Here is a 12,768-nt window from a genome sequence, read left to right on the forward strand (position 1 = left end):
TATTTTTTTTAATTTTTATTTTTAAAAAAGATTTTATTTATTTATTTGACAGAGATCACAAGTAGGAGAGAGAGAGGGGGAAGAAGGCTACCCGATGAGCAGAGAGACTGATGCGGGGCTTGATACCAGGACCCTGAGATCATGACCTGAGCCGAAGGCAGAGGCTTAACCCACTGAGATACCCAGGCACCCCATTTTGCTTCAGTATTTGTATCTCTTTCACTGTCTTCTTCTCAGATTTCCTTTTTATCATCGGTGTTCAGCAATCTGATTATGCTATGTGTCTAGGTATAATTTTGTGTTTATCGTGCATGAGGTTCATCACATTATTTGGATCTGGATGTTGATATTTCTTCACTAAATCTTGTGAACTTTTTGCCATAATTTCTGCAAATATTCTTTTCTGCTCTCCTTGTTTCCAGTGCTCCAAATTACGTATATGGTAGAATGCTTGATATCATCCAACAGATCACTGAGGATCTCCTTATTTCCCCTCCAGCTTTCTTTTCTCTCTGTGTTCAGTATAACATAGTTCTTATTTCTATGTCTTCAAGTTCACTGATCTTTTCAACTTACTCTAATTTTCTGTTAAGGCCATACAATGATATTTTTCATTTCTTTTGTATAGTCTCTGTATCTTTCCTCATTGGATTCATGGTTTTCTTTAAATATTTGAACTTATTACAGATGTTTTGAAAACTTTTCCTATTAATTGCATAATTTCTATCATTTCTGGGTCTATTTTTACTGTCTAATTTTTTCCTGGCTATAGACCACGTTTTTTTTTTTTAAGTGCTTATTTATCTATTTATTTATTTGATGGAACTTGTTTATTAGACACTGGACATTCTAAATGTTACATTGGAATTTCTGGATTTTATTGTCTTTCTTGAAGCGTACTGGGCTTCGTTCTGACAGGCAGTTAATTTACTTGCATATCAACTTGATACTTTTGAGGCAAGTTTCTAAACTTTGTTAGGGCAGGTCTAGAGTAGCTTTACTCTTGAGTTTGGCCAGTTTCAAGGAGTCTCCCCTCTCATGCCATGCATGTGCCGCCTACTGTTCAGCCAAAGACTCACAGGACCTCTATGTAAATTTGTGGAGCTCTTTCTTTGCATAGTTCCCTTCTCTCCAGTACTCTCCCACACAATCCAGCCTCCTCAGCCTCCTCCAAATAAAAACTCTGTCTTCTCACCTTAACAAAGTCAGTGTACTTTGCTTGGATTTCCCATCCTTGTGAGATATGCATATAGATATAGATAGATAGATAGATAGATGATAGATATAATCTGATGAGAAATTATGGGCAGATAGTTGGAATAATTGGAAGGTACACATAATTTGGTTTTTCCTTTTCTCTTAGGGATCACAATCTTATGCTGCCTTTGCCCAATATCTTAAAACAGTAGTTTCATATATTTTGTGCAGCTTTCTAGGTGTGTGTGTGTGTGTGTGTGTGTGTGGTGGGAGGGCTAGTCTGAGCCAGTTACTTTGTCATAGTCAAAAATAAGAAGACAATTCAATTTTCACTTGATGTAGATTCCAGGTTTTTCTTTTAGTACTTGAAAGATGTCATTCCATTGTCTTCTGACTTGTATTGTTATCTTTGTTTTCCTATGTGAAATGTTTCTTTATCAGAAATGAAAAGTAAGGGGTACCTGGGTGGCTTAATGGGTTAAAGCCTCTGCCTTCAGCTCAGGTCATGATCCCAGGGTCCTGGGATCGAGCCTCACATCGGGCTCTCTGCTCTTTGGGGAGCCTGCTTCCCCCCCCAACCCCCTGCCTGCCTCTCTACCTATTGTGATCTCTGTCTGTCAAATAAATAAATAAAATATTTGAAAGAAAAAAAAAAGAAATGAAAAGTAAAAAACCAGATACACTTTATTCTTATGTTATTAAAGGGAAAAAAAAAAGAGCTCAGTGTGGTATCAGGGAAATGGATACATTCATACTTCTCATGGTATAAATTGTCAAAGTGTTCTTGTGGGGACAATCTGACCTAAGATACTAATCACCCAAAATATTTTTCTAGGCACATAGGAGAATAAATATATATAAAAGAGCTTTTTAATTAAAAAGAAATAGGAGTCTGCTCCCAAATGCATCTGTAATTCAAAATGTCACACCCATACCTCCAAACTATGCCCTTCAATCCCAGTAACCCCTAAGTCTTCTTTGATGTGGATATTAGAGGGGAGCAAGTTGGTCGAACTGTCTTAGAGTTGTTTGCAGATGTACTCAAAACTGCAAAAAATTTTTGTACCTTGTGTGCAAGAGAAAAAGGCATTGGGGGCGCCTGGGTGGCTCAGTGGGTTAAAGCCTCTGCCTTCGGCTCAGGTCATGATCCCAGGGTCCTGGGATAGAGCCCCGCATCGGGATCTCTGCTCAGCAGGGAGCCTGCTTCCTCCCCACAACCTCTGCCTGCCTCTCTGCCTACTTGTGATCTCTGTCTGTCAAATACATAAATAAAATTATCTTAAAAAAAATAAAATAAAAATAAAAAGGCATTGGATCCACTACTGGGAAACCTCTCCATTTCAATGGATGCCCTTTCCATTAACTTATTAAGAATTTATGACTCAGGGTGTAGACTTCTCATATCAAAATGGGACTGGTAGAGAAAGTATTTATGGTGAAAAATTTGAGGATGAAAATTTATTTTTTATTTTTATTATTTTTTTAAAAGATTTTATTTATTTATTTGACAGAGATCACAAGTAGGCAGAGAGGGAGGCAGAGAGAGAGGAGGAAGCAGGCTCCCCATGGAGCAGAGAGCCCGATGCGGGGCTCGATCCCAGCACCCTGGGATCATGACCTGAGCCGAAGGCAGAGGCTTTAACCCACTGAGCCACCCAGGGGCCCCTGAAAATTTATTTTTTTTAAAGATTTTATTTATTTATTTATTTGAGAGAGAGAGACAGAGAGACTGAGAGCATGAGCAGAGAGAGAGAAGCATACTTCCTACTGAGTAGGGAGCCCAATGGTGGTCTCTATTCCAGGACCCTGAGATCATGACCTGAGCCAAAGGCAGATGAAAATCTACTGAGCCAGCCAGGCACCCTGAAAATTTCTCTCTTTTTTTTTCTTTTTCTTTTTCTTAAAGATTTTATTTATTTATTGGACAGACAGAGATCACAAGTAGGCAGAGAGGCAGGCAGAGAGAGAGGGGGAAGCAGGCTCCCCGCTGAGCAGAGAGCCAGATGTGGGGCTCTAACCCAGGACCCTGAGACCATGACCCGAGCCGAAGGCAGAGGCTTAACCCACTGAGCTTCCCAGGTGCCCCCCTTTTTTTATTTTTAAAAAATATTTATTTATTTATTTTAGAGAGAGAGGGCATGAGCAAAAGTTGGGGGAGGGGCAGAAGGAGAGGGAGAGGAAGAAAGTCTCAAGCAGACTTCCCACTGAACGTGTAGCCGGAGGCAGGGCTCCATTTCCCGACCCTGAGATCATGACCTGAACTGAGATTCATTCAGAGGTTTAACTGACTCAGCCACCCAGATGTCCCCGAAGATGAAAATTTCTATTATAAGCATGATCAGGGAGGTTTACTGAGCATGGCAAATGAAGGCCCCAATACAAATCGTTCTCAGTTCTTTTTCACGATAGTTTCAACTCTTCATTTGGATGGGAGAAAGGTGGTATTTGACCCAGTAATTAAAGGAATTGGTGTGGCAGGGATACTGGACAATGCAGACATGAAAGGTGAAAAACCTGCCAATTTGTGCATTATTGCAGAATGCAGAGAATTGAAGGGAGGGATGATTGGGACATATTCCCAAAAGATGGTTCTGGTGACAGTCATCCAGATTACCCTGAGGCTACAGATATAGATTTAAAAGATGTAGATAAAATTTTATTAACAACAGAAGACTTAAAACAGCAGAAATACTTTTTTCAAATCCCAGAACTGGGAGATGGCCATTAAAAAATATACAAATATTTTAAGACATGTGGCAGGTTCAAAGACTGTTGTTGAGAAAGCAGATTGAAGCTGCTACCGATAGCTTTAAACTGTGTGCTGAATATTGGTGCTTGTAAACTGAAGAAGTCAAACTGGCAGGGAGCAACTGACAGCTGTTTGGAGGCTCTTGAAATTGACCCATCAAATACCAAAGCATTGTACCCTAGAGCTCAAGGATGGCAAGGAACGATCAAGCATTGGCTGATCTTAAGAAAGCTAGCACCAGAAGATAAAGTTATCCAGGCAGAATTACTGCAAGTCAAACAAAAAATAAAGGCACAGAAACATAAAGAGAAGCAACATATACAAAATTGTTTGCCTAATAAGGAATTAAGTTTTACTTAAATATTATGCATTGATTATATAAAGGCAATAAAGAAAATTTAAAGGTTTTTGTCTGTTATATATGATCCCTGATGTGTTTGCTTTGATATTTCAGTTTCTCATTATTTACAGTTTAGGAATACTAAAGAAAGTTCACTCTTAAAAAAAATTGTTACAAAAAACAAACAAATGCCACAAAAAAACAACAAACAAGAAAACCAAAACAAAAAAGAAATCATACTGATTACATTTACATAAACTACAAAAATGAGCAAGACCAATTACTACTGTTAGAAGTTAAGATGGTGGTTACATGGGGCGCCTGGGTGGCTTAGTGGGTTGAAGCCTCTGCCTTCAGCTCGGGTCCTGGTCTCAGGGTCCTGGTCTCAGGGTCCTGGGATGGAGCCCCGCATCGGGCTCTCTGCTCAGTGGGGAGCCTGCTTCCTCCTCTTTCTCTGCCTGCTTCTCTGCCTACTTGTGATCTCTGTCTGTCAAATAAATAAATAAAGTCTTTAAAAAAAAAAAAGATGGTGGTTACATTTGGGGGGTAGTGATTAAAAGGGACTTAAAGAAAATTTTTGAGATACTAGGTAAATAAATAAATAAATAAATAAATAAATAAAATATTTTTTTAAAAGATTTTATTTATTATTTATTTGACAGACAGAAATCACAAATAGGCAGAGAGGCAGGCAGAGAGAGAGGAAGGGAAGCAGGCTTGCTGCTGAGCAGAGAGCCTGATGCGGGGCTCGATCCCAGGACCCTGGGATCATGACCTGAGCTGAAGGCAGAGGCTTTAACCCACTGAGCTACCCAGGCGCCCCAATAAAATATATTTTAAAGATTTCACTCATTCGTTTATTTATTTTAGATTTTATTTATTTATTTGACAGACAGAGACCACAGGTAGGCAGAGAGGCAGGCAGAGAGAGAGGAAGGGAAGCAGGATCCCTGCTGAGAAGGGAGCCCAATGCGAGGCTCGATTCCAGGACCCTGGGATCAGGACCTGAGCCAAAGGCAGAGGCTTTAACCAACTGAGCCACCCAGGCACCCCTAATTTATTTATTTGAAAGGAAGAGAGAGCACACAGGAGTGGGGGAGGAGGGGCAGATAGAGAGGGAGACTCAGAGTCCCTGCTGAGCAGAAATTTTTTTTTTTTTCCAGCTCCTGGGATCATGACCTGAGCTGAAGGCAGACACTTAACTCACTGAGCCACAGAGGTGCCCCCGATATATATATATGTAATATATATATATAATATATATATAATTATTTTGTAATTATATTGTAAAAACCCCAAAGCAAACAAAGAAAAACTTGGTCACTTTTAGAGGTTTCTAGGTTATCAACTAAATATTCCTAAACTTTATAAATAGAGGAAAATATCAAACATATATTCTAACCTGTAAAGGACCTAATAATTAATAAGAGAAAAAAAATTTTTTAAGTAGGCTTCAGCCTGGGAGTGGAACTCATGACCTTGAGATTAAGAGTCAGATAACTTGGGGGAAAAAAATTTTTTTTTGAAAAATCACAGCTAACAACTGCAGAAGGAATTAGGGAATTCGAAAATCACCAGTAGGGGAGATATAGGTTTTATATGAAGTTTATGCATTTTGACAAATCCTTTTTTTTTTTTTTTAAATTTTATTTATTTATTTGACAGAGAGAAATCACAAGTAGGCAGAGAGGCAGGCAGAGAGAGAGGGGGAAGCAAGCTCCCTGCTGAGCAAAGAGCCAGATGCAGGCCTTGATCCCAGGACCCTGAGATCATGACCTGAGCCGAAAGCAGAGGCTTAACCCACTGAGCCACCCAGATGCCCCACTTCTTTATTTTTTTTATAAGATTTTATTTTTTTAAGTAATCTCTATGCACAACATGGGGTTCGAACCCACAACCCCAAGATCAAGAGCCACACACTCCACCAACTGAGCCAGCCACACACCTCGTGCCTTTTCATCATATCTTTTTTAAAGATTTTTGACAGAGAGAGAGAGAGAACAAGCAGGGGAAGTTGCAGAGGGAGAGGCAGGCTCCCCAGCAAGCAGGAAGCCTGATGGAGGGCTGGATCCCAGGACCCTAGGATTACAACCTGAGCTGAAGGCAGATATCCAACCGACTGAGCCACTAAGGCGCTCCAGCCTTTTCATCCTATTGTCAGTCATTTTGTTCTACTTTCTTGGAGATTGCATTCACTTTAACTTTGAACTTTTCTAAGGGAATGTTTTTTTTTTTGTTTTGTTTTGTTTTTTTTTGGCTACCAATTTTTAATTTTCATGACTTCTTTCTTTTTTTATTTTTAAAGATTTTTAAATCTTTAAAACCCAGAATCCTGGGTGTGCTTAGATGGCTCAGTCAGTGGGTTTTTGACTCAGGTGATGATCTTCAGGTTGTGAGACTGAGCTTGCTTTGGGCTCCCTACTCAGCAGGAAGTCTGTGTCCCTCCCCCTCAGTCTCCCTCTGCCCCTGGCCTGCGCATGCATGCTTTCTCTCAAATAAGTAAATCTTTTTTAAAAAATTGTATCCTGTACTTGTTTCATGGTATTGTTTTTTTAATCTTTCTGAAGATATGAATTATATATAAATATATAATAAAAAGATTTTCCTGTCATTTAGTCTTTTTTTCCCAAGTCCCGCCCTTCCTTTACTGTTGTTTGTTTTGGTCTCAGTTTTCCATATGGGAAGCTTTTCTCAGATTACCTTGCGAAGTGTGAATTGTGACTGTCCATTCATCTGTGAGAGTTTGGAACTGAAGAAAAAAACAACAATAACAGAGAAACAACCAAAAACGGTTAGAAGCTCTGTGTGTTTCAAAGGTATGTTGATAGATAAGTTTCATTGTGGGGTGAGCAGGCAATGAGTTGGCTTTTTGTTGAGGGGATCCCAAGTATCAGTAGCTGTAAGTTTCTCTGGAGTTACTCAGTCTCTCCAGAAAACACTCCACAGTTTTCTGTGTTGTAGGTAAAATTGTGGCTTCCTTCCCAGCAGCTGGGAAGGAAAAGGGGTCTCAATGCTTCAGTGTAGCAACTGCAGTAGGCACAAAAAAATACACCCTCCACAAGACACATTGACTTTCTAGTCCCTAGAACCTGTCAATATTATATATCAAGAGTGACTATTTCCTTGTATGGAACGATGTAAGGAAAAGAATGATCTAAAGAAGAGTTTATCCTGGATTATCTGGGTGGACCTAATGTAATTACACATATCCTTATATGAGAGAGGCCATGTGAAGCTCGAGACCGAAATTGGAGTGATGGAGCCATAAGCTGCATCTAGAACCACCAGAAGCTGAAGAGGCAAGGAATACATTCTTCCCTAGAGCCTTTGGAGGGTATGAGACAGCTGACACTTTGGTTTTGAACTTTTGTTCTCCAAGCTATGAGAGAATAAATCTCCGTTGTTTTAATGCCACCAAATTTATGGTAATTTGAGAGTGCAGTCCTGGGAAATGAATACAGTGACCTTCACTTAAACCCCTGTTTTCAGTCTGATTTCATGTCCTGCTCTCCTCTGGGTCCTCTGGCTCAATTTCTCTGGAGGAAGAACTTTATATTTCCTCCTGGGAAGTTCCCTGAGAAAGTTACCTGGCTGCAGAAACATGGGAAAGGGGATCTTATATAAACTATATAAACTGTCCTTTTCCACTGCCATGCGAGGGACTGGTGCCTCCAAGCTCTGAGGCTTCTGGAATGAGGGGTAGGGTGGGGTTGTAAATTGGTTGGCTTCTTATTGGTTTCATCCACTGTGGGTATTTAGGCTTCAACTTGCTCCAAATTGTGAGGTTGTCCCTCCTCTATTGGATTTCCTTCTTCCAAAATGTGTCATCTCCCATAGACAGTTGACTTTTTTCCTACTCTCCTTGTCCTTGTGGGTTTGTTTCTTTTTTATTCCTTTACTAGCATTTTTGAGGAGAGAGTATTCTATGTGCATGTTTAACTGTTTTTTTTTTAACTTTTCAAACTGATTTTTTTTTTCTATTTCCGAATTTACAATTGTTTTTGGAGATTCATTTATTTCCCTTAGAGAGAGAGAGAGAGAGCATGAGCAGGAGGGCAGAAGAAGAAGGAAAGAGATTCAAAAGCAGAACCCATGCTGAGCACCCTGAATCCAGTCGTAGGACCCCAAGATCATGAACAGAGCCAAAACCAAGAGTTGGACATTTAACCAACTGCACCACTCAGGCCCCCTCTATTTCTGAATTTTAAATGTTTATTTGATCATAATGGCTTCTGGGTTTTGCTTCATGCTTAAGAACACTTTTAAAGAATACTTTTATGGTTCAATAACTTGCCTTTCAATCACTGCTTGATGTGCAATTTCTTTGAGTTCATTTAATGACATAAGATCTAACTTTTCTTTTTCAATGGCAAATAATTACCCTAATTCTACTCACTGAAAAATCTACTCTTTCCTCACTGACTTGAAATATCCTAGTTATTATATGTGCTATTTTTAAAAAAATATTTTATTTATTTATTTGACAGACAGAGATCACAAGTAGGCAGAGAGGCAGGCAGAGAGAGAGAGGAGGAAGCAGGCTCCCTGCTGAGCAGAGAGCCTGATGTGGGGCTCGATCCCAGGACCCTGGGATCATGACCTGAGCCGAAGGCAGAGGCCTTAACCCACTGAGCCACCCAGGCGCCCCATATGTGCTAATTTTTTTTAAAAAAGTTGTTTCTTTGATTAATGGGTAATATTATTTCTAACTTTAGAAGGGCCGTCTTATATTTATTCCCATATATACACTAGTAATGTTTTAAATTAATAAACTTTATTTTTTTAGAGCAATTTTAGGTTCACAGCAAGGCTGATTTGGTACAGAGAGTTCCTATATACCCCTTATCCCCACACATGCAAAACTTCCCTCACTATTGACATCCTAATCACAGTGATTACAATGTTGAACCTATATTGACACATCATTATCACTTGCAGTCCATAGTTTACATTAGGGTTCACTGTTTTGTTTTTTTTTTTGAAGATTTTATTTGTTTATTTGACAGAGAGAGATCACAGGTAGGCAGAGAGGCAGGCAGAGAGGGAGGGGGAAGCAGACTCCCCGCTGAGCAGAGAGCCCGACGGGGGGGGGGGGGGGGGGGGGGGGGGCTCAATCCCAGGACCCTGAGATCACGACCTGAGCCGAAGGCAGAGACTCAACCCACTGAGCCATCCAGGCGCCCCTAGGGTTCACTCTTGCTGTTGAATGTGCTACGGGTTTTCACAAATGTATGATGACATGTATCTACCATTGTAGTACCATACAAAATAGTTTCACAGCCCTAAAAGTCATCTGTATTTTGCCTGTTTGTCCCTTCCTTCCCCCAACCCATGGCAACCTGTATTTATAGTTTTGCCTTTTCCAGAATGTAATATGTAACCTTTTCAGATTGGTTTCTTTCAGTTAGTAATATGCTAACATGTAATAACATGGTTCCTCCATGTGTTTTCTTGGCTTGATAGCTCATTTTTTTCACCACTGAAAAATATTCCATAGTCTGGATGTATTACAATTTATTTATCCATTCACTTACTGAAGGATGTTTTGATTGCTTCTAAGTTTCGGCAATTATGGGTAAAACTGCACATAAACATTCATGTGCAGGTTTTTGTGTGGACATAAGTTTGGCTTCATTTGGATAAACAGCAAGGCGTGTGATTACAGGATTGTATGGTAAGAGTATGTTTAGTTTTGTGAGAAACTGCCAGTCTGTCTTCCAAAGTGACTGGACCATTTTGCATTCCCACCAGTGGATGAATGGGAGTTCCTGTTGCTCCATATATTTGTCAGCATTTGGTGTTGCCAGTATTTTGGATTTTGGCCATTCTAATTGGTATGTAGTGTTAACTTGTAGATTTAATTTGTAATTCCCTAATGATATAGGATGTTGAACATCTTTTCATATGCTTTCTTGTTATCTGTATATCTTATTTGATGAGATGTCTAGGTCTTTCACCCATTTTTAAAAAAATCAGGTAGTTCGTTTTCTTATTATTGAGGTCTTTAAAAAAAAAAGATTTTATTTATTTATTTGAGGGGAGGTGGGGCAGAGGGAGAGGAGAGAGAGTCTTGAGCAGACTTGCCGCTGAATGCAGAGCTTGACTCAAGGACTTGATCCCATGACCCTGAGATCAGGACCTGAGCTGCAAACAAGAGTTGGAAGCTTAACTGACTGAACCATCCAGGCGCCCCATCTTATTACTGAATTTTAAGAGTGTGTGTGTGTGTGTGTGTGTGTGTATTTTGGATACTAGTCCTTTGTCAGATGTGTCTTTTGCAAATATTTTCTATCACCCTGTGGTATATCTTCTTTTTCTCTTGATATTATCTTTCTCACAGGAGAAGTTTTGTTTTTTTTTTTAAAGATTTTATTTATTTATTTGACAGAGAGAGATCACAAGTAGACAGAAAGGCAGGCAGAGAGAGAGAGAGAGGGAAGCAGGCTCCCTGCTGAGCAGAGAGCCCGATGCGGGACTCGATCCCAGGACCCTGAGATCATGACCTGAGCCGAAGGCAGCGGCTTAACCCACTGAGCCACCCAGGCGCCCCCAGAAGTTTTAAATTTTACTGAAGTTCAGCTTATTAATTGTTTCTTTCATCGATCATGCCTTTGACATTGTCCCTGAAAAGCTTTGTCATGCTCAAGGTCATCTATGTTTTCTCCCAGGAGTTTTATAGTTTTATGCTTAGATTTAGTTCTGTGATCCATTTTGAGTTGATTAAGATCTGTGTCTAGATTCATTTCTTTTTCATGTGAATTTCCCCATGTTGAGACCCTTAATTTTATCACCTGTAAAGTCCTTTGTGCCATGTAAGGGAACATATTTAGAGGTTCTGGGGATTAGGACATGAACATATTTTGGGGCCATTATTGAGCATACACATTGGGTTACAAGGAGTCAAGAGCAAGGATGCATCTGGTTTTGTGGGGCCATCAAAGAGATAATACCATGAATCCAGGCATGTTCTTCCTCTCTCTCCTCTTATCTTGCCTCTGACCTTCTGTTTTGGGCTTTCCTAAGAATAGGCTTCTTCTAGTTCTGTGTCCTCAGAGGAGGGAAATATAGCCATAACTCATTGTGTGAGCTTTACATGTTTCAGATCCAGTCACATGAAGAGACTAACTTACTTCTTTGTCAGGCCCAGTTCCTAGGGGGTGAGGGGGAATAAATCTGCTTGACTCAGTTATCTATCTCTGGTTCAGTTAGCTGGTCTGGACGGCAGAGTTTTTACATAGCATAAATATGGCTGCTGGCAGTCACCCATTTAACCATGTGGAAGGGGGACAGAGAAAGGTGATCACTATGAGATGGGCAAATTTCCCAAAGAAGTAACCACTGCATTTATGTACATATACCTTTACCCTCTGACCATATATTTTCATTATCTACCTGGGGAATATTGGTGGAAAAGTTTTAGAAGCACTGATAAATTCACTGATAAAAAGTGAAGCAATGAACGACAGATTAACCCAAGCTAGGTTTAGCTTCTTATGCTCCTTCAACTCTCCAATCTTTTACTCACTTCTTTTTCACACTCTTTTGTCACTGGCCTTTCCCATTGACCTCATAGTAGAGGGCTAACATGCTTGCTTATCATTTCTTTCTCTTATCTTATTGACCACCATGGCTACTCTGGTCAGGGATCAGCCTTAATTTGTGACCAGTGATCAACTAGATATTTCTCCATCTGTTCCAGCTCTTGGTTTCCAAACATCTCTCAAATCTTTCCTCCCAGTGTGCTTCTATCCATCAATATCCAGCTTCCTTTTTGAAGGCAGGCAGTTAGGTATCATCTCAAGTTTTTACAACAGGGAAGCATCACTCCTATAACAACCCCCCCCCCCCCAGCACACACACACACACACTCCTAGTGGACAATAGGCAACAAGCAAGAATACACACCCTTAAGAATAGCTTCTGGATAAAAAACCTGAGAATACATGGGGTGTCTGTGGTTCAGTCTGTTGGGCCTTCAACTCTTGAATTCAGCTCAGAGCATGATCTTTGGGTCATGGGATCTAACCCATGTTGGGCTCCATGCTCAGTGGGAGTCCGCTTTTCTCCCTCTCCCTCTGTGCTCTCCTGTGCCCCTCCCCCTGTGCTCTTCTGTGTGCTCTCTCTCTAAATAAAAGTGCATAGATAAATCTTAAAAAAAACAAAAAACTATATATAGAATATAATGTTCTTTAGGATCAACAGTCTTCTTTCTCAATTATCTTTTTCTATTTCCCATTTCAAAAACTTCTTTCACAGCCTACGGATAATGCTTATTATGCCAAACCTGCTTGCAGCTTGAACTCAGACTGGAACTTTGCCCCTTGATGCTTTATTATTATTTTTTTAAAGATTTATTTATTTACCTTAGAGAGAGCAAGCACAGGATCAGGGAGGGGCAGAGGCAGAGAGAGAGAGAGAGAGAGGGACTCTCAAGCCCATTCCGTGCTGATCAGGGAACTCAACATGGGGCTCGTTGTGGTAC

At 40.2% G+C, this 12,768-nt stretch overlaps 1 pseudogene; it reads left to right on the top strand.

The window, feature by feature from the left end:
- Positions 1–2,117: 2,117 nt before the first annotated feature.
- LOC125107439 (peptidyl-prolyl cis-trans isomerase D-like) lies at positions 2,118–4,284 on the top strand (annotated as a pseudogene).
- Positions 4,285–12,768: the final 8,484 nt, after the last annotated feature.

The sequence above is a fragment of the Lutra lutra genome, chromosome 8 (genome assembly GCF_902655055.1).
Source record: "Lutra lutra chromosome 8, mLutLut1.2, whole genome shotgun sequence".
Taxonomy (NCBI): domain Eukaryota; kingdom Metazoa; phylum Chordata; class Mammalia; order Carnivora; family Mustelidae; genus Lutra; species Lutra lutra.